At 36.1% G+C, this 27118-nt stretch overlaps 1 protein-coding gene across 6 annotated transcripts in view; it reads left to right on the forward strand.

Moving 5' to 3' along the window:
• LOC101900516 (methylcytosine dioxygenase TET) overlaps positions 1–27118 on the forward strand; it is a 294319-nt gene that overhangs the window by 110524 nt on the left and 156677 nt on the right. The window lies entirely within an intron of this gene.

Genomic DNA, 27118 nt, shown 5'->3' on the forward strand with positions numbered 1-27118 from the left:
CCATGAACAGACAGCATTGAATGCTGAGCGTGCGTTGCTATTCTTTAAGGGTTCCCCTTTGTTTGATCTGGAATGTTTTCGACGTTTTACTATCGTGGTGTTTTCCGTTTTTATATCCCACATTTCGTCAAGGACGTCTTCATCTTTGGATTGTTCTATGCCAGAACGTATTCAATGGATCTGAACACACAGCCGGGTGTTTTAGCTCAAGAAAAGTAGAAGTAAAGTTGAGAAAACAACAGCAAGTGCGACTGCTAAAAGTAATTTGAAAGAGATTACGTTCACATATGTGTGTGTGAGTGTGTGTGTGTTTTTCTAAGAGATTATAAAGATGTTGGTGGGTCGGGTTTGGTTTTTTTTTGTAGTGGTAATAATATTCACAATATCCATACGTGTGTATGTTTTTTTCCCCCAGACAACAATGAAAATAAAATGTAGTTGAGTTTGGATGTTATCCCTTGCAGAATAAAGACGTTCTGCGGGGCACGCACTTCCTTGTGGCTCATGAAATCCTTGCAAGGATTCTACTTGTTGCTCGTTAGTGAGAGAACGTGTGTAAATATTTGATAACTTTAAGAAGTCAAAACACTGCGTCATGTAAGTGTTAAATAGGTGTTTTTAGTCAACAGGTATAACAACAGTTGCAAGGAAGTCACTACAACATTTGTGGCACAATGGCCAATATCCTTAAGATAGCATGTTCATAGCACTGAGTTACATATTTTTTAAAATCCGACAACAATTTATTTAGACAGGACCACGTCTTCGCATAGCCCCCATGTAACGGTTTTCATTGAAGTGGTATTTTTCATTCATTGTCATTCAAAGACTTCAAACTGCAAGTGTACCCGCACCTTAAGACCCACTCCTGGTGAGGAATCGCTGCTGATTCATAGTCGTTTAACACCCTCCACCTTTGGGTAAAGAAAACATTTTTATATAAAAGTATCTGAATTCAGACGTCTTCCACTTTAAACTACAAATACCAGTAGGTTAGGTTAGGTTGAAAAGAGGGGCGAAACAGTTCGCCGCATGCCCTGTTAAGCATACACTTAAGCCAGTATAGGCCTGTTGTGCGCTCTAGACTAAGGGTTTTTGAAGAAGGCGGCTAGTTTACAGTCTGTTATATTTGAAATTCTGTTGCCTTTATGAAATTTCTTAACTGTCTTATATCATTTACCATGGTCTGATTAAGGTCTGGTATGGAATCGTTCCCTAAGAATTGGGATCTGATATTTGCAAACGCTGGGCATTGGCAGAGAAAATGTTTCAATGCTTCGTCATCTTCCCCACATGCCCTGCATATGCTGTTTTCTGCACATATAAGACCGTTTGAATAATGCTGTTAAGATTTTCAAAAAAAAAAACATAAGGTAAGTGAGGCCGTTATTTGGGAGCCATACCACAACGGGAACCTCTTAGACAATTTTATACTTCAAGGATTGTCATCTACCAAATCTTTTCATATGCCAAATTTGAAACGATTTCGTGGGTAAATTTGACTAGGATTATCAAAATCCTGTTGTTATATGTGCGCTATAAGAATACGTTTACCTAAATATTCAAAATTCTCCCACCGGAGCTGGAAAAATGTGGCAAAAATTAATAAAATATTGAATATCCGGAGGTACCGTTATATGGGGGCTACACAAAAACGTGCAACTATACATACAGTTTTGCGCTACCGCAGCTAGAGCCCATTATGACCTACAAATTCTAATTTTTAGACAAATCCGGGGGAAAATGTTGCAAAAATCATCAAAGTACCGAATATGGGGAAGTACCGTAATATGGGGGCAATACACAAACTTGGACCTATACGTACAATGTTTCACCACACGAGCTAGAACTCATTATACCCCACAAATACCAATTTTTAGACAAATCCGTGGTACCGAGAAGTACCGTTATACGGGGGCTATACCATAACGTTTACCTATACATACAATTTTCGCCACACGAGCTAGTACCTATTTTGACCTACAAATACCAATGTTTAGACAAATCCGTGGGGAAATGAGGCAAAAATCATCAACATACCGAATATCGGGAGGTACGTTATATCTGGGCTATATGAAAACGTGGATCTACACATGCAATGTTCCGCCTATGAAACTAGAACACATTATGACTTACATATAAAAATTTATAGACAAATCCGTGGAAAAAATCAGTCGAAAAGCATCAAAATACCGAATATCGGGAGGTACGGTTATATGGCGGCTATACCAAAGCGTGGACCGATATATTTCATTTTCAGTACCAACCATCCTAGACACCATACAAATTATTCTGCCAAATTTTGAAGGTCTACGTCAAATAATGTGGGCTGTATCGTGATTTCAACAGACAAACACACTGACGGACAGACAGACAGACGAATTTAAATCGACTTAGATTTTTATGCTGATTATGAATATATGTACTTTATGGGGTCTACGATGAATATTTAGGGATGTTACAAACGGATTGACAAAGTTAATATACCCTGCTTTTCAGGATGTAGGGTATAAAAAACTCAAGTTTTAAATAAAAGTGAGTAGTAGCATTATCAGCATTAGTACTTTAATATTTAAAAAAAAAACACGATTTTATTTCTGAAATTCTTCAAATATTTGAATGAAGATATTTCATGAAAACTATGAAGTGTCCACAATTTTATTATTCTTAGAATTCTTGCTGTCTTTTGGCTCAAATTAAATTTACAAGGATTGCTCCATTTAATCATCACCAATGCATGCAACATGTGTTCGAAACGTTGGTCCAACGTTCTGATGCTACGGCAACCAAAAAAAAGGTGATGTTTTTTGGCATTGTCACCACGTTTTTTTTGTGTCGTTTACAACTGTTTCCAATTTGCCTTCGTTGAAGCAGTGTTGGGGAAAATGGCCCCACTTACGGCCATACAACCTATTTGTACATTTATCTCCCTATTGGCCGGCTTGACGAGTTCTTTTGCCAGCAAAAGCAAAAAAATGGAAAACACCTAAACACGGTTCTCGTATTGCGTTGACCGTGATTTTCCATGGCCGTGATTAAGCCATAGTTTCCACCATCACCACCACCATTCATGGCAGCTCGTGGAGGGAACTTAAATATGAATTGCCGTCTATATTGGTATGCCCCAAACGTCTGTACATATGTCTGCGGATGCGAGCCGCCATGGTGTCACGGCTTTGATTCATGCCTCGCACCAAGTTTTCAGACATCCTAAAAACGGTTACACAAAATCCACATGGCATGGCGGGAGCAAACTATGCCGCTGCACTTGTTGGAATAACTTTACCAAGATTTTTTCCACTTCCATGTTTTGCCTTATAAATGATGGCATGTCGTCTGTCGTCATCCATGGCTCTGCAATATGGTAGTCCATGGTTAGCTCTTGGCTGGATGACTGGCTGGTTGGCTGGCTAACTTGAATGGCTAGGATGCATGTGGAACTGTTGGCATGACATTGAATGTCGGTTATTTGTGTCGTCGCCGTCGTCGTCTCCGCCGCGTATTCAATTCAATTCACTTTGGCCAGTTGTAGCTGACACAGTTTATCTCTCTGGTTCATTTCCTCGGTCTATTCTAACAGTTTTGCCTTGGCTAAAGTTGGAAAGTAAAATTCCAACAGCCTCAACAAAACTAGGTCCACCAGACCGATATCAATGGGCTACAGCAACAGCAAAAAAACGAAGTCACTTTGCAATTTGGCACACGGACAACAACGATTTGAGCTTTACTTGGCTCGGATATCCCTTGTTCTCGCACTCGAGGAGTTAAATGCCTGCCTAGAATGCAGTTAGTCCATGGAGTTTTGGTGGAAAAAATGCAAAGGTTTTTCTTTTTGTTTTGGTTGGCCATGAGTTCTCATTTTTTTTTTTGTGTTCCATCTGTCCCACTGAAACTTACCCATGATTCACAAAAAAGAAGCAACCACACTCCTTGTTGCAATGCTTTGGCTGTTGTGGCACATATCGGTGCTATCTGCATTTCGCCATTAGGATGGAACTCCAGTATATCGGCGAATCTGTTTGTGGTTGTTGTTGCTGCTACAGCTTCATGGAATGATATGCTGCCAGCCCGTCCTGGTAATGGTGAAAGCAAAGTTTCCACTTGATCTACATTTCCACGGCAACCGTTTAAGGTCGTTGCATCTGTCCGTCCTTTGGGCTATAACTCTGGCGTAGTATAGGATTGTTATTGTTATTGATATTGGTGTTGTTGCTGTTGTTGTTGTTATTGTTGCAGCCGGCATCAGCCACATTGACACAGATTTTAGACAATGTTTTTTTTTTACCTTCCACCAATTCTAAACGTACTGAAATTTTTGGCTGCCTCCATGCATTCCACGAGGGAGATTGTTCGTTTTGTTTTCCTGTGGGAGAATATTATGTCATATGAAGGTCGATGAGGACAGAGATAGGAAAAAAAAAGCAACAAACACTGGGTAGTTCGCATTTTGGAGATGGAGAATAATAGTAACAACGCATGTCCTTGTGCCCATTTCCTTTTTGGTTTTTCCCAATAAATTGGTCTAGATATTGCAAGGGAAACATATTTCTTTGAGGGTATCTGATGAAATGGTTTTTTTTTCAGATTTTTGGGTAGTGAGGATAACAATGTACGATTTAGAAAAAGAAAAACTAAGGTCTACCGATATATGGGAAGAAATAGTTTTTTCCAGTTTTCCTTTCCTTTTCCCTCCACCATTCTATGGAGGGTATATTAACTGTCATTCCGTTTGTAACTACTCGAAATATTCATAATATACCCTACAAAGTATATATATTCTGGATCAGCGTAAAATTCTAAGACGATCTAGCGATGTCCGTCTGTCTCTTCGCCTGTCTGTCTGTTGTAATCACGCTATCTTTCGAACGAATTGAGATAGAAGGCTTAAATTTTGCATACATGCATAGTTTACCAGTAGGCAGGTTAAGTTCGTAAATGGGCCATGTCGGTCCACGTTTTCGTATAGCCCCCATATAAAGGTACCTCCCGTACTACAGCCTATGACAAAAATTCTTATACGCAAGTTCACGCCTTCTTATAGTCCCTATATAACGGTTTTCATTTAAGTGGTAGTTTTCGGATTTTTGTTTTGTTTTTTTTTTTTTTTTTTTTTTTTTTTTTTTTTTTTGAAATATTTAAATTTCTTTGGAAATGGTGGAGGGTATTAAACGATTCTCTCTACTTGTTTATTTTGTCTGCTGCTGGTATTGAACTCACAATCTCCTGATTTGTAGTCAATCACACTACATACATTTGTCGACGGCAAGACTCGAACCCACAACCTTCAATTTTGTAGTCGGGCGAGCATGAGGTAATGAGGAAAATAAGATATATTTCTTAGCACTGTGTACAGATTCCAAGTCTTAACTGAGTAAATAGTATTCCCTCCAAATTATTGATCTATTCTATATCCGTGATTTAATTTGGATGTAACTTTAAACATTTAATTGATATTCAAATTCATTCATTCATTGACATTCTCATTATTTTATAATTCTCCCAAAAAACTTCCTCATTGTCCAAGGTCAATAACTTATGGTATCCTTGACCTCAGCCATCAATTCGTAACATAAGGTCAGCATTTAAGAGTTATAAAAACACATTCTTTGTATAAAAGTCATGGCAATCTGTTGCAAATGTTATCCTTAGTAGCTAAACAATTCCCATGAAGGAAGGCAAGGACAAAGAAAGCCACTCTGAAAAGGTCGAACGTCTTCAAAAGAAGGCATAAAGTTGTAGTAAAATATCCAAAGGGACGCAAATAAAGGATCTCATTGATTTCCATGGGAACCCCTAACAACAAAAAAACATACCCTGGAATACAGAATGAAATAATAACTTTAGACACTTGCCAGACAGTATACAAACTCACACAACAAGTACGAAGGAAGGAAGGAAGCAAAACAAGGATTTCCATAAGTCCCGACTGATGTAAATATCAAAAACACATTCAAACAAACAAACAATGAATAAAATCATAAAAAAGACATGGGCATAAATACAACAACAGCAGCATTAATGCCAAAGCGAAAGATACAAAATGTAGCACGTCTTCCCACTCGCCCAGTAAAAAAGAAATGGAGACAAGGACAGGGGAGGATTACATTTTCAATAGACTTGCCTTTTAAGAGCAAAACATCCCAAAAAATCACGTGTCCTTTCTTTGCAATGTTTGTTTGCTCTCTGATTTTATTTTGTGGCCTATCCTAGCCCAACAACAAGGGTTAAGAAAACTAAACTTTTACGCGTAGCAAAAGAAAGGGTCAAAACTGCGTTGGCATACCCTTGGGGTGAATAAACTTTTTAACCAAAAAAATAAAAAACTCTTAAAAAAGGATATTTACATTGAAGTCAATGGCCAAGAAAACACCACAAAAATAATTTTGTTTTTTGTTAAGCATGACATTGTAATTGGGATGAAAAAGGCAAAGACCTTGACCTTGAAAAAATGTATCCCTTTTTTTTTGTCATAAAAAAGGGTCATGTTTTCCTATGTAATGCCGGTTGCAAAGAAAGTAAAAATAACGTGAATAAGGGTCTTTTAAGAATGCCAAAACTTGATGGGGGGTCGACCCAAAGGATAAAGCAACAAATAAATGTAATTTAATAAGCCGGAAGTGCTTGTGACATTGACCTTAACCCAGAACTTGAGGATGTCAAGGATAAATACAAAGCAAAAACGAGCAAACAAATGAATAACTCCAGCAAGCCTACAATAGCTGCAAGGCAAACAACCGCATGGATTGGCAATGACACTTGGCATGGGAGACAAATGGCAAAGCAAAAACAAAAAATTTGCCACAAATGTTACCAAGCCAACCATGGCCCTGCCTGCCTCTATTCACATGCTGTCGTTTTTTGTTTTTTTTTTGCCACTGTTGCGTCTTTGGCTAAAAACTAACAACTCAACTGTCAATGACAATTGATACATAAATGCCGATTGCTTGGGGACGTGTGCGTGTGTTTGTGTGTCTCTTGTCACATACATGCACAAATGTGGCAAATCTGTCTTTATGCGTATTCAACGGCAGCATAGCAGAGGCTAGACAGCCGATAGACAGATAGTCTCACAGCTACAATGCCACCAACGAAATGCTTCAACACATTCTACCACGTTAAACAACATTGGAAAAAAGGGGCTCGGCTAAGAGACACGCACACACACACACACGCACATAAGTCATAGCATACCAAGAATAGAGCCGAAAACGACGTGCCCATTGAGTAGGTGCATTGCGTATTATTGCCGCCAAAGACCCCACCGTCATCAACTACGAATGTTGCTGCTGCTGCTACTGTCGCTACAACAATTCAAAGCCATCAACGGAGCTTTAGGTGGTGGTACTGTAAAACGATGACAGCTTACGGGGCTATAAAACGCAAACAAATGGTCATGGCGATCAGTGAAGCTGGTGAAGTGAAGACACAATGGATTGAGTTTGGAATTGGATGAGATTATTTCTTTTCTTGGAAAGATAAATGTTTCCAAGGCATCATTAAAACTAAATCAAATGATTTGAGATTTTTAGAAATGTATAAAATTGGATTAGAAAAAAGTTTCAGGTTGATATAGAATTTAAAAAAAAAATATTATCAAATATTTCGGAATTCCAGCAAAAACGTGGGAGCAGAATGAGGTTAGAACACAATGTAGACATTACCAGTAGGTTGAAAATAATGGGTAATTTATTAAATAATTACAAAGCAAAAGGAGTTATTTTCCTCATTTCGAAGTAATGAGTAAATTCGGCACAGAATGCAACTACAGACCGAAGGTGGTGAATTTGATACTTGGCGTTAGTAAACGAAGAAAAAAATTAAAATTAGTGTTCTTGAAGTAGATCTAAAACTTAAACCGCCCTTTAGGTTTGCAATGGTGGTGTGGGCTGTACAACTACAAATCATAAGGTTTCGAGTTCAATTCCAGCAGCTGACACTACTAACCAGTGGAAAGGCGGATTCTAAAAAGTAAAAAAGCAGTACCACTATTTGAAACGAATTTGGAAATTTTCAAAAAAAAAAACTAAAAATTGTTTTAAAATCATCGAATATAGGGAGTTACCGTTACATTGGGTCTATACGAAGACCTGGACCTACATAGGCAATTTTTGTCATAGACCATTACAATATTCAAGTACGAAACTTGAAACAATTCCCGTGAATATTGTCGCTAAAATCGTCAAAATACCGAATGTAGGAAGGTACTGTTATAAGAGGGTTATGCGAAGACCTGGACCTATTTAGACAATTTTCTGTCATAGAATGTAGCACCCATTAGGAACTTCAAATATGAAATTTGAAACAATTCCGTTGAATGAATGTCGCTATAATCGTCAAAATACTGAATATAGGGAGGTGCCGTCAAATGGGGGCTATACGAGAACGCGGACCTGCTTAGGCAATTTTCTGTCACAGGCTAAAGTACCCATTAGGAAATATGACATTTGAAACAATATAGCTGAAATCATCAAAATACCGAATATGGGGAGGTATTGCTATGCGGGGGCTATACGAAAGCGTGAACCTACTTAGTCAATCGGGGGTTTCCGTTGCATAAGTAATAGAGTTAAATGTGCCGACATAGCCCATTCAAACACCAATTATCCTAGATAAACTTGGGTACCGAATTTTAGACTTTAGATGTTGCCAACGATATTGCAAAATAGTTATGGCCTCCATCTCATGTTGGAGGATCTAATGGAAAGTAGAACAAAAATGAAGGTCGAAGGTGTCTTGTCGTATTTGGGCGAAACTACTTTGAAAGCGGAGCATGCATTTTGAAAGATAGAAACTTGTTCATTCATGCAGTTCTGGAACAGACCAATCACCAATTTATCTGTCATCGAATTGTAACGCAGGACCTTGTTTCTAAATTTGTTACTAGTTATGGACTCAAAGTTTTAAGTTGCTGCAATATATTTTATAGCTGCAAATAGAATTAAAAATTAAATACCGGAGCATTTGTAAACAAGCAAAGAGAGGTGGAGATCGATACCAAAGAGAATTTACAAACATAAGAGAAAAATATGTATATAAGAGATATTGAGAGAGTTGACAAAGTCGAAGAAGCAGAGAGCTCAAGTAGGGGGAAAAGTATCAATATATGGAAGTATCGAAAGAACTTTTATAAGTTTTATATAAAAAAATAGTTTTTCAAATTAAGAATATTATATTATTTGAATTTGAAAGATTTTTTGTCCTTGGCATCCCTATATAACACGGGGGTCAGTTCTGTAATTAGTAGATAATTACAACTTCCATTATTTGGTAATGACTTCTCCACTAAGAAACTTATTACAATTTCGATAAAAATCATTCCATAGTGCGCCGTACCACAGGACCGACAATGAAATTGATATCCATAAAATCATGGTGCGGATACTTACGCACTGCCGCTGTAGTAACTGAAGTTAGGTGTTGATTATGAATAACAGCAAATATAGCAGCTTATAAAATGGCATTAGCACCGATGGTGGCGATGGTAGTGGTGGGGGCATAATTTGGCGCTTGGAGTAACAACAGAATGCGCGCTCAATACAATTACCAGACATGGTGCCGGCAACATTTGTTCGCGGATCCAAAATGAAATAGACAAATGCCGTTTAAATGCCACTACCAATAACAATTTGACCATGGCTATGATACGATTTCAATTGAATGGGGTGTGTACAGGCCCCAAGTGTTGCAGCACAAATTGGCTTTCAATTGGACCAGTAGACAAAAACGATTAACTAAGTGACTGACTAAACGACTGAATGAATGAGTGAACGAACGACCGAGTGAATGAATGGTGGCCTGCAGTCACAGTTTTTTAATGTTATTTAACGATTTTTGAATATCTTGCTCGCAGATGCGTGAAATTAATTTGCCTCCAGACTAGGTTGAGGCATAGACCATGGGGGTTTTTCATGGTCAAGTTATTGTTGAGTGGCCAGTAATAGTGATTTTAGTTGGTCAGAAGTAAGGATTTTATTGCGGTTATGGTTTTTTTTTCTTCAATGGAAAGGTAAAGGATATTTTGACGATTTGCATTGCTAGATACTTTATAGCATAATAATTCAATTTCAGGAAATGGTAATGTATTGCAAATGTTATTTCTCAAATAGAAGGCGAATTGCACCATAATACCAACTACATCTTACAAAACAGCATTCTAACCCCTTATTAGAACATGGACATGTCATGGATAGTTTACACTTACCTAACTGCATACAGGAGCCTATAAATAAGTTCGAAAGGCAAGTTGTTCTTTTCTTAGAAAACAAAGGAGAATTTGTGTTTCATTTTACCAGACAACATGTTTTTTTTTTAATTGTTTTGTTTGAGGGTGTGAACTCTAGAGCTGCTGATTGATAGCCAGCAAAACTCCATAACCCATTTAAAGCAAATGTAAAGAAACTACATTCTGCGCCAAGATTGAAAATAACGGGTTATTTGACCACTAAACCGATGGTTGTATGTTGGAGACTTGGCCTCGGCGTATTTTGTTTCACTGTCAAACATCTTCACTTTGGTCTATAATTTGAAAATGAATCGTCTTACAAACGAACAATCCATTGCAAATCATTGAATTTTATTATAAAAATGTGTGTTCTGTTAAGAAAATTCATTGCGAAGTTCGTTCTTGGCTCAATATGTACTCAAATAAGCAAAATTGTCGATTTTGGAATGAAGATCAGCCAGAGGTATTGCAAAATCTACCAATGCATCCAGAAAAAGTCACAGTTTGATGCGATTTACGGCCTGGTGGCATTATTGCACCATCAAAAAAAAAAAAAATGCTGAGAATCGTAACTACTTTGTGAGGTCCTGCTATGTAAAACCTCTTGTCTATATAAATAAGCCCGATTCAATTGACGAATTGAAAGACAAGCCATTATTGGTGAGATGTCGTCCTAAATGTTGGAAAAAGTATTGCAAAATTGGACTAGGTTAGATTATGTTGAAAAGAGGGCCGAAAATGATCACCACCTGTCCCGCCTGATTCTGATATTTGCAAACGCTGGATATTGACAAAGAAAATGCTCCAAAGATTCATCATCTTCCCCGCATGTGGATGTGCTTGTAGGCCCAGATGACCTGTAAGGATGCCTGTTACCTCACCAATCTCCTTTTTGCCTAATAATAGAAGGTTCTTCGTTTTTGTCTCATTGCGGTCTCCCCACAGGATTTTTATGTCCAATTTCATTGTTGCTAACCCCCTGTCGGTTTTGGCGAGACAGTTCACTATCTCGGTACCTCTGTATAACAACAGTTTGCAGTCGGTATTTGTGATAGGAATCCGTCGATCCATGAGTCTCTGATGGGAACTAATGTTTCACAGGAGACGGCTGAAATTATTTCAGGTATCCGATCCGATACAAGGTTTCCTATGATTCTCTCGTTATTACCTGAAAAAAATTTGATAGTATGTCACGTCCTCAGCTTGAGACTGTCGTTTTCCCAAGGGGGTTTATCTTCCCGATAATCAGGGCGGCAATGTTTGCATGTACAGCAAGCTTAATGATCATTTTATCGTTCTTTATGCCGCTTCTCATAATCGAAATTATGAGATCCGAAATTTTGTTGTTGGCCATTTCCTCTATGGTTTCCAAGTGGTCTTTAGGTAAATTGCCTCAACCATGATGTCGATCAATGCGTAGTGCATTTCGTCCCTTTTATGTTTTCTGGCTGTTTTTGTTCTGATGCCGGCTTCTTACCCGTTTCCTCGAATCCCCAGGATTAGCAGTCGATTTTGCGGGCGGGCTCACATTTTCGGTGTTGGAGCCAACGTCGTTCCTCTTAGTCAAAGGTTTCTAATTACAGTCTTCTTTTTGATGTCCTTGACTGACTTTTCCCGGAGCACATGAAGGTGAAAAGCTCTTTTTCTTTTGGGCGGCTTCACAATGTTAAGGAATCTTCTTGGTCTAAGTGGATCAATAATTTGAGGCGCAGCCGCGGTCTATATTTGCATTAAATATTCTTTAAGCATGTAATGTAATGTGATCTTTTTGGAATATTTTCCTATAACTCTTAAAAAATCATCCAAATTGTTGCGTGGGTGTTCCACTTTCATCAATACTAATAATGACAGCTACATAATCTCTGCATCACCAATAGGATAAAAATAATGGCGACTACATACCATTTTCATTACCAGTAAGTCATAAAATAGTTTTTCTCATTAAATGTATGTGGCAAAAAAATTAAAGCAACCCAAATAGTTGACATTTTCGTTTCGGAATACTTTTTCACATTTCTAAATATTAACCAATTAAATCGCTGGCCATAAAATGAAATATTTTTAAGAAATTTTGGGAATTTCCAGAGATTATCAGAGGCTTCGTAGACGCCATTTGTCATATAAATCGATTAGTTTAAAATGGTGGAAGAAACATTTTTCAAACCTAACTTACTAGTCCCCATGTGGCCAAATTTTACATTTCAGTTTTTAATTAAAACCCATTTTTATTGTAAAGACGGGTGTAAACTTTTAATTGATTTCCTCCGCAGAGAACTTCATGTGATGGACAGAGAAAAATGAGGAGGTAAATTAAAAATAAAACCCAACTAATTTATGAAAATCACTTTAAAGCTTAAATTTCTTTTTAAAACAAATGAAGGCCATTAATCACTGTTTTTCACTAAAGTCCGAAGCTATAAAAAATACTAACAGAAATAACGGCAACAACAACAATGGGGAAAATACAGCACTCTCTAGAATTGTGTAAAGTTTACAAATACAAAGAATACGATTTCCACACCAACACATACATACATACATACATGCATACATGCATGCATGCTCGCACACATACAAAGACAAAGAACGGTTCATTGCAAAGATAAATGAGTCTCTCATATGGCAGAAGTATTATTCATAAATAATTGCTTGTACTTGACATATTCGTCACCGAGTGTGTGTGTAAATTGTGTCCTAGTGTTGGTAAGAAGACAAATCTTGAGTTTCCCCGTGTATCTGTGTCTGTGTGTATGTAAATGCCTACGCTTCTGCTTTTGTTTGAGTGATAAATAATATACAGACATTGAAGGGTTGCTTTGCCATTTCAGACGGGCTGGATACCACTTGCCACAGCAGACAGGACCTACCGTAGCATTGAACACCATCCTCCAACCCAAACAAAGAAAAATGTCTAAAACAGTGTTAGCCATGTCTCAAATGCAATGTCAGGCCTTGTTGATAACAAGCAGTTTTTGGTTTATTGAAAAGCAAATTTAACAAAAAATTAAATTCCTGTTTTCAGCCACTTCCGAGGTAGATATTACTAAATTTTCATTTGAAAACGTAATCAAAAATAATATTTAGAATGAAAATGAAAACTAAAGAATAACAAATATCCTGAAAACAGTTTAGTTGTTTTTTTTTTTCATTAATTTATAAATCAATTCCATTTAATATCCTAGCAAATAAATAACACCAACGAAACTTGAGAACTACAAAAACAAGAACAACAAAACAAATAAAAAAGACATTGAACTTTTCAAATTGTAATGAAATTCTGCAGTAATTCCCATTTGAATTGTGAAAAACAACCCTCCAAGGACTCATCGTATGAAACATTTTTAATTTTACGGAAAAAGAGGAAAAACAATAAATATAGAATACACAAACAACAAGAATACACATACACAAATAGCGTCTATGTGTGAATATATAGATGTGTGTGTGTGTGTGTATATGTATGGAATTCGAAAATGTTTACAGTAGAATACGTGTATGAATGTCTCCTGATTAGATATTTCAATTTGAAATTTGAACAATTCAATATTTTATTTTGTAAATTATTTGATACTGCGAGCGGGCTACATAGGCTTTCCTTTTGATATAGCCCTGCTACAGAACCTACATAGAAAGGCTCAGAAATTGATGTAAGCAAAAAAAGATTACTTTTGAACTCCCTAGCATAGAATTTAACTACATCGCACCGCTCGTCTCGGATAAAATTTTACGCCTTCTAATAAAATTAGATAGTTTTGTAAGTATTATGGTTTATATTAACATTTTCGAGGGTGGAATCCCCGATATAACCCATCCGGTTTGCCACAAGGATCTCTATCTCCCTTGTTACTTCCAACTCAATGTGGTGGTTCCCAGTTGTATTGTCTCCACTGTATACTCTCCGAGTATGGTATACATACACAGCAGACAACAGCTACAACGAATCTCGTTTATTTTTGTTTTTTTTTTTGTTTTTGCAAAATGGAAGTTTTCATTGCTTTCCATCGAAAACGGGCAACAACAGCAACCTACCGACCAACCACCCAATAACTGCCACCCATCCACACCCAATCTAAAGATGGTGGCTGAGGGACGTTTAATTTACTTTTACAAATACTACAGCTACACATACATACAGATGTATGTACATGCACAGCTACAGATATTCGCATATAACGAATATTTTACTTGTTCGTTGTTCGGAGAGTGACAATTGTCAACCCCTTACTAGGTGGCAGTTTATCGCTACAATTAACCTGAATGTAAATGTTAATAAAATAAAATGTTAATTTTCAATAAGTAAAGAAGATTGTGAAAGAGAGAGAGAGAGGGAGAGAGAGAGAGAGAGAGGGAAGGCATTTAACCATTATTGGTGATTTTCTTAATAATCAATAACAAATATCGCTTAAATCACCCAAAAGTATATAAATCCTAGACATTCGGGTCTACTTTTTAAACCAGAAGGGTTTCACAAAAAATGTATCACCTCAGCTCTTAAAAAATTGTGGTATCACCTCAAGAATCACAATCTCAGCTTCAAAACTATAAAAACCTATAAAAAAACAAGTAAAAAACATTAAGTTTGGCCTGGCCGGGAAACATTAGAACCCATTATGACCCACAAATACCAATTGTTAGACATATTTGTGGGAAAATGTGGCAAAAATTATCACAATACCGAATATCTGCAGGAACTGTTATATTGGAGCTATACCGAAATGTTTCGCCACCGCAGCCAGAACCCATTATAACCTCAAATTTTAGACAAATCCAAAAACCATCAAAGTATCGAATATCGAGAGGTACCGTTATATGGGGGCTATACCAAAAAAGTGGACCTATGTTTCGCCACACGAACCAGACCCCATTATGACCTATATATACCAGTTTTCAGACAATGGCAAAAATCATCAAAATACCGTTTATCGGGAGGTACCGTTATATGGTGACTATACCAAAACGTGAACCGATATATCTCATTTTCAATACCAACCATCCTAGACCCAATACAAATTGTTCTGCCAAATTTAAACGTCAAATAATGTGGGCTGTGTCGTAATTTCAACAGACAGACAGACGGGCGGACAGACATACGGACAGACAAACAGACGGACAAACGGACATCGTTAAAACAACTGCTAATTATGAATATATCTAAGACGAATATTTTGGGATTTTACAATATACCCTCCTTTCCTAGGTGGAGAGTATAAAAATCTGAGTTGTATTAGACTACGGACAGCCGGTAAGTTCAGAAGTGCAAATATAACTGAAACAACAACTGGGAAACACTCCACACAGCTGGGCGTGGCATCTCCAGTAAAAATTCTACATTCATAGCAATTGTTCGCAACTGCTATATAACCAAGTTTAATGCCTCTCCGTTTTATGAGAATTACAATCCAAGCAATATCCTTACATGCCTATTAGTCCTTGACTAGTCCTTACAACTAGTTCCACTCACAAAGAAAAAACCCTGTAAATGTGGTGTATGTATATGCGTGTGTGTGTGTTTGATTGCACGTGTACATAAAATATGTGAAATGTATACCTCGAAATTCACTTACTTCGCCATGGCTAGCAGCCAAAAACTTGGCGGTTTTATATTGGAAGAGAATAAAATCTTTTAAATTGATTAATGCCAAGCTAAAAGGAAATTCAAAATATTTCCCTTAAATCTTTACATAGCAGCGATGTCTTCAATATTCTTTAATGTAGAATTGTATAAAATGAGCTTTTCAAAAAAAATGTATTCCAATATTGCAAATTTAAATTTCGGAAAATATTTTAACAAAATTAAACTTCTTCAAAGCTGACCTTTTTTTTTGAACAAAATTCTAGTGACAGCCACTTTCAAATTTATGTCCATTTTAAATTGAATTTTAAATTTATGACCGTTGTAATTTGTGATTGCAATAAAATTGTGTACGCGTGTGTGTGTGTGCGTGCGCATAAGTACGCTTGTGTGCCTTTGTGATTTATGTTGTAGCGGTGCTGCCATCGAAATTAAGGAAACGGAAATGTAGTTGTTTCTTTTTTATTCTCTGTAATTCTTTGTTTTTGTATTTAAATTTTATTGTTCTTACAGTGAATTGATCTTTAAAATAAAACAAAAAAATCATTGAAATAAACTTGTTTCAATTAAATTAAAACATTTCGTTGTCTTGTGGAGGTTTTTACGATTTTTCTCTAGACTAAGTTAATTCCCAGTATTGGACTCTAATCTTTTTCCATGCTCCAGTCTCTCTTTCTCATGAAACTATAAAATAAGATCGATTACAACAACGGTATGTATTTTAGAAAATTAGAAAAAAAACTTGAATTCTGTTCTCATCCCATGTATCATTGTGTATCTGATTATATATTGTTAAATCATGTAAAAGGGAAAATAAAAAAATAAGAACTACAAGCTAAAACTAGTAAAAAAAAGTCTTAAAGTCGGGCGGGCCGACTTTATGATACCCTACACCTCTTTGAAGAGCTTTACATAACGATTTATACTAAATTTGCCGAGGAATTTGAGCCTCTTCAATTCGGGCTTATATTACCCATTTGGTGTACAATTTACTTAAAATCGGATAAAGATATACATGGGAGCTATATCCAAATCTAAACCGATCTCCATAAAACTTGGCAAAGGTATTTCTGAGCTGTACTTGATATATTTCCCCGAATATCCTTACTACAGAGTGCATATTACGGCTGCGAAGGACAAAAATAACAAATCGGCTGAACAATACGTATGGGAGCTATAGCTATATCTGACCCGATTTCGATCAAATTTGGCATACTTTTTTTCAGGCCTAATTTGGTCGCATATGCAACATTTCATACTAATTGGGCTGATATTACACGTTTGGTGCACAATAAATATCTATCTGGTGAAGATATATATGGGAAATGTGTCTAAATTTTGATCGATAATCTTCAATTTCAATAGGGTTCGTCCTTAGGTCAAATAAATGGCTTGTGCAAAATTTCGTCTGGATCGGATAATAAATTCTATCTGTATTTTGTTCACAAAAATACATGGACAGACGGGCCGACTGATATGCATAAATCGACTCAGAATGTGATTCTATGAAGATCCTCAAAGATAACTATGGGTCTATCTCGTTTCCTTTTGCCTGTTAGAAAAAAATTTCACAAAGACATCGTGGTCTAGGGTATAAATATACAAATTACTCGCCTGCTAAATTTGAAACATTGTGTCAATCTAGACTGACATTAGCATAGGCTTTGAAAAAATTTAGCCACGTAATTTTCCAAGATTTGAATCAATGCCTTCATTGGCATTTTTTTGAGAAATTGCCGTACTTGTCAGAAGCCAAGACTAATTTTGGCTTTCGACTGCATCTCAAATGGCCCATACGCATTGTCGTACTCTATTTTTCAACATTTAGGCTGGTATCTCACGAATAAATGCTTCAATAATGTTGGAGCGGGCTTGCTTGTATATAATTATGCTTTGTCACAGCCCCACGAAAAATAGTCTGAGGGCGTTAAATCCCACGATCTAGGTGGCCAATAGACGGGTCCCAAATGTGAAACAAAATGTTCACCGAAATACCCTTTCAATATGGCCATTGTGTCATGAAGTCAAGCCCCTGCATTTTGGCCAAAGTCCGGTGCCCCCAACTCATAAACCGCTCTAAACTGTGACTTTTTCTAGATGCATTCTTAGCGATTGCAATGCTTCTGACTTATCTTCACTCCAACATCGACAATTCTACTTATTTACGTACCCATTTAGTCAAAAATGAGCCTCGTCACAAAATGGAAGGATCCCGCCATGAACTTTCTTAACAGAGTACACATTTTGATAGTAAAATTCAGTGATTTGCAAGTATTGTTAGCTTGTAAGACGATCCATGGTTAAATGATAGACCCAGCTGAAGTATTGCCTAATAAATAATAGCTAAACATTCAACCTTTATTATGTAAAATTCAACTCGAGTGAGATATAAAATATATTATTTCTAGATTTTATGAAAATATGATATTAAAATGTTAAAAATAATACAAGGAATAATAATAATTACAACAATAATAATAGCAAAATTGCATTTTATCCAGATGGCCATTGTCTTATTAGTTATTTCATAAATATTATAGCTTTCTTTGTTCTTTGCAAAAATCCATTTATTAAAATTAATTGCCATTGTAATATAAAAGAGGTCAATAAACTGAATTTTCTCTGCCTCAAAGAGATTAAGTTTTTACGCACACACACACCCATACATACGCACACACACTTACTTACCACGTGGCTCACACAGAATATTCAAAGTTTCACAAACTAAAGAATGAAATTTGTAATAAGTACACACATGGGTGAGCGTGTGTGTGTGTGTGTGTGTGTGCGTTCCCTATATCTACATGATACACATACTCTATAAATATGTATGTATGTTGAGATATTACATGATTTTCATTAATGAAAACTCATTACAACTGGAACAACAGTTCAGTAGCAACATTGAACCGACTGACGAACGAACGAGCAAACAACAAATGGCAACGATGGTAACCATACACACTGTGTTCATTGTAACATGTTCCGGATAGCTAGGACAACCAACAGAAACAGAAATAACACCAACAGCAGCAGCAGCACGAGCAACATGAAATATTTAAAGCACTTAAAATTCAAATAATGTTTTTAATAAGAAAATTTAAAATTAATTGCCAGACACAAAAGCAAAAGCTATTATTTTACCAAACACTCACCCACACACACGCACACATACACTAACATGGTTCACCCACACTTGGGTCATTTAGCATGCAAATGTGCATTCACCCTACTTTCCTACCCAAACCAACCATCCACCCACCTACCCACTCACTCATCCACATTGGCATTTTTCATTTGCCATAATATATGGGCGAAAACTACTGAACATATACTATATGCACACACACACACACACACAGCTACATATGCACTACGTTTGTGTGCATCTAGCTATAGCTAGTGAAGTGAACGGTTGATGATAGGCGAAAGGATAAAAATGTGAAGCGAAATAAAAATACACTGAAGACAAAATTGGAGTTAATTATATCATACACCAGGCAATTTGATGGAAGGGAAAATTCCAAGTTAAGATGATGACATAAGGTTAACCAATTCTGAAAATGGGAACTGGTACGACACAGTTTCAATACCAACGATTTTAGAAGTACCCCCTGCCAAATTGCCAAGCTCTTTCTTGGTAAAGTCAAGATGCCTTTTGTCAAGCTTGTAAATATGGAAGGTCATAAAATTGCTTCTAAAAACTCAATTCACAGCGGACCAAATATGAAAATAAAAAGAGACAGAATTTTTAACCCACAGTTTTATTTATGTTCCACGTCATTATTTTTGTGAAGCTTTCGAAGAGCGAAATTGTAAATGAATGCCTAGGCAATATGTCCGTAGTCGAAATTCAATACTTTACTAAGTTTATGGGTATTTCGATTACGAAAAGCCGTATATGAACAGGGTGAGATAAAAAAACTGCAACAAATATAAACGCCATAATTTTTACATTTTTTTAAGTTTTATTAAATGAATGCAAAAGATGTCGGAAATAGCATCAAATTTTAGAATAAATTTAAGATTTGTTCGAATTGGTCACCTTTGGCATGAATTATGGCCTTCAAACGGTCAATGAAACCGTCACATGCTGCCCGAATGTTGCTCTGCGGTATTTTGACCCATTCCCGGCGAAGCGCTTGCTTTATGTGATCGACACTTTGGTATTTTTAAGTGCCAACCATGCTTTCCAAAATACTCCACAATAGTCCAACGGATTGGTATCCGGAGATTTTGGTGGCCATTATGCGCTGGAAATGAAGCGAGGAACCCCATTTTGTATCCATTCTTGGGTGGCGCGTGCGATATTGCTGAGTGCTGGAATGTCCAAGCCTGCGGCCAAAATGTTTGCATGCCCAAGGTTTAATAAACCCTCCAGAATATTTTTGCGATAATATTCGGCATTTATTCTGATGCCACGGTCGATTAATACGAGCAGAGAGCGACCATCGGCTGTTATGGCGGCTGACTCCTTTGGCAAGTAACGAATGTTTTCTCTACCGGAGAAAACCAAATTCGGCAGTTTACCACTTTCGGCCAAGCAAGGCACTCTTTAGCTCTTTTGAGTCTATTTTCTTTCTGTTGCGGTGTAAGTTCTTGCACTTTTTGGAATTTCAATGACTTTACCAAGAGCTCATTTTTCAATATATGCCGAATGGAATATTGCGATATGTTGAGCTCACGACCGAAAACATTTTCGGCCACTGTAACGAGCGATGTTACAAGACACAAAAGATTTATTCACATTTAAATGCTGGAGTGCTCCAACGATAGCCACTTGTGGTTTTCCAGCCAAATATATAGAAATCACACTATCACTCTTGAATTCCATCACGAATAGCTTTTTTCTGGAAAATTCTCACCAAAATGCTTTTGTACGCATGTAATGACAGCAGTCTAAAGTTGATTGCAGTTTTTTATCTCATCCTGTACATTATGGGGTTACAAACGAAATGATAAATTACCCTGTTCAAGATGGTGGGTATAAAAATTAAACTCCAAACCTTCATTCCAAATTGAGCCCACTTTTAATATCTCATTACCAACACTGCCAATGATACACCCTTTTCATAGATTTTGCGGTAAAATGTTGCATGGGAAAATGCAGAAAATTAAATTTAATAATTCATATAAAACACACTCACTCACACACATTACATATATATACATACCTCACGAAAGTATATACATACATATATATGCACACGATACATACTCATGAGATTATAAAAGTCTGATGATAGTCATTACAGCAACCTACACTTTTAAGCTCATATTACATGAACGATTTTCATAGTTTATGGCCGTAGTTGGTGTGGTGGCATGGCGCAAAGTTTTGTTGCTGTTGCCGATGTTGTTGTTGTTGTTGTTGTTGTTGTTGTTGTTGTTGTTGTTGTTGTTGTGTTACTTTGATAGCCATTGCGAAAAGCGATTGTTTCTGGTATTTCAAGAAGTATGCACGAAATTGAAAATATTTCTGTTCCTCTTTGGTGGCAGCGGCAACTAAAAACAGCTGCGCGCCAAGAAAACGTTCGATGCAAATGCATATAAAGATAATTGGTAATAATTTATACCACAAGTTTGAAGTTGTTTCAAAAAGATAATATATTTTATTTTTTTCCAATTTTAGTTTTTTGTTATTAAATTTATGAAGAAGTAAAATTATTATTGCAATAATGAAAATTGGAAAATAACATATTAGGAAAGTGCAGTGGCTACACAGCTTGAGAAACACTTTCAATTAATGTATCCCTTCTAAGGGTCACAAAACAATGTCCCTTATGTAGATTCTTAAAGAAATACCTGCAAGCTTCCTTATATAGCCACAAGCTTTGTGCTCGACAGCCTTAAATCATAGGCCAAATCATAGATCAGGCCTCAATTTTAATTATTTTTTTTACGATGGGAAATAAGAACTACAAATTCCTATCTCCAACTTTGTCGGATATGAAACCGGCCATAAATAATCAAGCATATGAATTTTATTAGCCTATCGCAAGACATTAATGGCGTATAAATCTAAAATTAAAAAAAAATACCCCATAAAAAGGGCGTACATTCACTCTCATTCCGAGAATGCAGTTTTCATTTTCTCACAGTCCACCAAAAAAAAGTAAAACATCAACAATTTTAAGAAAATAAATAAAACGAAACCAATAACATCAGAGACACACTCACTCACTCAGTCTCAGTCTCAGTCGGTACGTACACGCTCGTACAAACTCCCAAACAGGATAAAAGCATTAAAACCCATAAATAATAATGTAAAATGATAAATTGCAAACTGCACATAATTATGCAATTAAAGTTCGACGTTGTTGCTCACGAATCGTTCGTTGTCTGATGTTGATGTAAGATGCGGCCGTGGACGAGTGTGTTTTTGTTGGTATTTATTTTAGTTTGTTGCTGTTTTTCTTCTTTTTTTGTTTTGTTTGTTGGCAAATGCATCATGCTGCACGTAAGTTTCATTCCAACAACAGCCAATCGAGACATTTCGAAAAAAAGAATGAATGTAAAACAAATTATAAACATCGACACCAAAACGAATTGCAGGTATGCTATTTGTTGTACGACAATAATGTGTGTTCGATAGAAACCGGAACATATAGAAAAGCTTGCATTTAAGAGCTGCAGCCATTCTCAACGCTAATAGAGTAGGTAAGATCCAATCTTTTTCAATGATATTAATTTTCTTCCATTAGAAAATATACTTGGGGACCCCAAGATTTTTGTCCTACCTAATGACGATATGGTAAAAGAACCAGATATCGAGTTGGTAATTCTAGATTAAACATAGAACCGAAAGTGATTTAGCAAAGTTGAAATTCAAAAATGTCCTATGTCCAATAATAAGCGGAGGACCTGACCATATCCCCTAGGATATGTGACATGTGCCTATATGTAGTGATTAAAAGTGGATTTCATTCCCAAAATATTCTTGAAATATGTTCTTCTCTATTTCCTTTAATCAACCATAGGTTACAAATGTTTTACTGAAATCGAAATGCCGAATTTATGAGACCTTTAAGGTAATATTTTTATGACATAGCATTCGGATCTGTTTCTGTACATTTATGGTAGGTACATATTTTTTAAAAGATTGCAGACTCTATCTGATTATTATGGCTGTGTACGGACGGCAGCAAAACAAATTCTTGGCAGTATAAGGGATTTCGTGGTAAACACAAAGGGTTATGAGAAAGGCATACCAAATGTACAATATCGGAAAAATCTCGTTTCTGGGTTTTTCACTTTTGAGATAAGCAGAACAAAGTGAGATTTTCAGAAGGAATGAATGTTATGTTCCCTCACGCCATTCGTATTTGAATGGGAGACGTTTTAATGCCTTTGATTTTCCGAGCATAAACTTGGGAGCCAAAGGGTTAAGTAAACAACCTTCTGTTTTACCAATGGATTGAATATAATGGGATTTTTTTTTTTTTTTTTTTTTGAAAAATTTTGAAAATTACAAATTTACAGAACTTTGCTCCATTCCTACTAGTTTTGCAATTTTGTTATAACCTACACCTAAGTGTATTACGTCTTTGTTCATTTGTTTGTAACATGGAGAAGGAAGCGAGAGATTGAGACGAAATTTTGCAAACAATATTTGTTTGGCCCAAGGACGAACCTTATTGAAACTGGTGATAATCGGATGAGATTAAGATATAGCTCCCATATATCTTCAACCGATTTCGGGTTAATTGTGCACCAAATAACTAATATAAGTAGAAATGGCCTGTTTTTTGGTACATCCCACCGAATTCAGTCTAGAAGCAAGTAAATCAAATTTGGAGAAAATCGGTTCAAATGTAGCTATAGCTCCCTCACATGCGTAATATGCACTCCAGAAGAATGATATTTGGAGTCGGACATCAGATACTGCTCGAAAATACCTCTGTCAAATATTATAAAAATCGGCTTAGATTAGAATATAGCTCCCATATATATCGTTATCCGATACCAGGTTTATTGTGACCAAATGGCTGATATAAGCCCAAATAAACTGAATTTTGGCAATTACAACTGAATTCATCCTGTAAACCATTGCTTCAAATTTGGTGTAAATCGGTTCAGATATAGCTATAGCTTATATGTTTATGCATTCCACAACAAAGATCTTTGGTACCAAATATCAGATCCAACTCCGAAATAAGTGTATCGAATTTTGCCAAGATTGCTTCAGATTTGCATAAAAGTCCTGATTTTTTGTACATCCGACCGAATTCATTTTAGAAGAAAGTACGTCGAATTCGGAGAAAATCGATTCAGATATAGCTATAGCACCCATATATATGTTTTATCCGATTACATTCGTAATATGCATTCGTCAACAATGATATTTGGTACCAGATATCTTATAAAGCTCTAAAATACCGTTGCCAAATTGTGCAAATAATGGCTGATATCAGCCCAAATGAAGTAAATTTTGTGCAACTCGGCTCCGAAATATATATTTTTAATATAATCCTACTCCAATTGATATCATGCACTCTATAGCCAACCAAAACTGCCCTAAAGCTAAATGTTGATAAATATTTTTTTTTTTACGGGAGCTCTACTAAATAGGCATAGTGGTATTATATATTCGGCACCGCCCGACTTTTGACTTTCCTGACCGGTTTTAATATTACAAAGGTAAAATCGGTTATCGTGGTAAAAAGTGTTACATTGTTGCAGTTCTGGAACAGAGAACACAATTATTTTTCACAATATCCCGTAATGAGTAATGTCGATGTGAAGTGTGCACATTCGACTACAAAGCCGAAACCAATAAAACCACAATAAAATACGATTGGAAAGAACGCTTAAAGTTCATAACTACATATCAGAAGGTTGCGAGTTCAATACCAAGAGTGTAAAAAAGAAAACCAAGGAGTGATAGAGTGAAACATTAATTCTTAAAATAAAACTTTTTTCTACAACTGAGTTTGGTATGAAAATTGTATTTATTTTCATATTACATTCAATTGAAGCTATTTTGATGTTCATTTCGAGTCTATTTTTACTAACCCTATTAATAACAAAGGGTTTGCTTGTTGACGGCGGCATGGAACGTTACCTCTACTGAAATATACGCATTATTGCTAATAACGTAAAACGCTGAGATGAAGCAAAACAAAGTCTTTGCCAAGTTTAAAAGTTATTCAGGAAATTAGGTAAATATTGGACAAAACATATAGGTATATTAATATTTTAATATAAACTGAAAATTAGCCTTTTGAAATTACTCTTTTAGAAAATATTTACAGTTTTACATATAGTAGAAGAATTTATCCCTCAGCAAAGATAAAATTCCAACCCCATCATTCCAAAACTTTTCAAAATCGTTTAAAGTTTATGTATTTTATCCAAATTTACCCATCAAGTGTTAAATAATATATACTTTAAGCTCCGAAGTAATTCATGCATTCCCTTTCGCATTGACAATTTCCATTTAAATTGAAATCATAATTCACAATAAATGAAATCCAGCAAATACTAAGAAGGCAATTTATTCTTATGATAACAGCCAATTTGTGTCGCGGGGGTATTTTCATTTGATTCTGCCCCTCCTAGTCGCCCTCTTTTCCTCTCATGTCACATGCACAGATTCCAATTTTCGCATGATGTGAAAATACATTTCGCTAATTTAATTACTGGGATAAGTGAATAAAATTGAGATTTATTTTCTGTTCGCTTTACAAATGTTTGTCGTTAATGGCGAATATTAAACATATGCATTGAAATTTCTTTCAATAAACTCCAAGGTATATCAAAACATGTCCTTATGAACACACAAGCGAACACACACACGAATTCAAGATGACATAAACTTTCATTACACATTTGGCAGACAGAGAGTCAAGAGAAAATAATCATCCGCATCACCATCGCTGTGAGTTATGACAATGTGTTTGAATATGTTCCTGTGTCACCTTCCTCCTCCAATCCAACCCACATCACTAAATGATGATAATGGCTTTTATCACTAATGCAAAATTCATACATATTCATTCACACACACACGCACGCACACACACTCGTACATACATACACTGTAGAGGGGATTTTATATTTGAAATTAAATTGACGTCACTCATAATAACAATAATAATAAAATATCTTTCAAGTCCATCAAAATTAATTGCTTGCCAAACATAGCATTCATTTTCTTTCCTCGTATCCTCGGCGTACATTTTAAGAGTTCTTCGTCTCCTTTTTTGTCACAAACACACACACACACTCTTATACCTATGGCCATCAAACAAACATAATAGACCACTTAAGTTTTATGAAGATACGAATCAGTTTGGGTGGTACAGGCAACGATAGGATATTTTTAAATAGCGTTTCGAATTTAAAGTACGAAGCAATTAAAATTAGGGATGCGTAATCGGAAGTGGACTATAAAATCAAGAAGCTATCTATTTTAGCCGAATATATTCAAACTAGGATTGTATATTTCACTCTTGTTGTAAATATTGCTAATAGAGCACGGATTTTAAGAACTTTTACCCAACAACAACTTGAGAGAAATATGAGCCGAATATAATTCATTAATAGGTAATGTAAACAAACTGCCGTCTGCATTACCCGCAGATTAAAAATAATGAGTTATTTCTTTAAAAATTACATAGCAAACGAACTTACTTTCCTCATTACCAAGTAATGAGTAATGTCGGCACAGAATGTGTGAGTCGAACTACAAATACGAAGGCTGTGAGTTTGTGGCACGGCAAATGAAGGAAAATATGCCATTATGTCGATGACTAGTTGTTGTAGATGTCACACTTGAAACAACCCAACGTAACGGTGGTGCAGTGTGTTTAACTACCAATCATAAGGTTACAAGATCAATACCAGCATCGGAAAAAATAAAAATGTTTATAAAAAATATTAAACAATACTGTTTTTTACTTCTTTATCGACCTGCCTTTAGCAAAAATAATTAAGACTCTCGGGAAACCCATTATTTGGTAATGAGAGTTTTTGTTGGGTAATGATCAAACTCCCTAAATATGCCTAAAATATTACCGAGATTCGATAGTCAACTTATTAAAACATTTTTAATGAAGATTTCGCAAGAGATTGGGCGATCTATGACCTATTCGAAAACCTGGACTTATTTGGACTATTTCTTCCACGACAGGAACAATGGACCTTGTCCGGAAACTGAAGTACTAAATAACAGTCAAATGAGCCTAACATCTTAGGATTAGCCAAAGATAGGGATATACCTTTATAAGGGAGCTATAACACGGCGAGGGCCGATACAATCCATTTATAGTGAATTGTTGTTGATCTATTTTTCAAAAATTTGTAATATATGTATTTATGTT

This window comes from Musca domestica, unplaced genomic scaffold (assembly GCF_030504385.1).
Source record: "Musca domestica strain aabys unplaced genomic scaffold, Musca_domestica.polishedcontigs.V.1.1 9, whole genome shotgun sequence".
In the NCBI taxonomy this organism is placed as follows: domain Eukaryota; kingdom Metazoa; phylum Arthropoda; class Insecta; order Diptera; family Muscidae; genus Musca; species Musca domestica.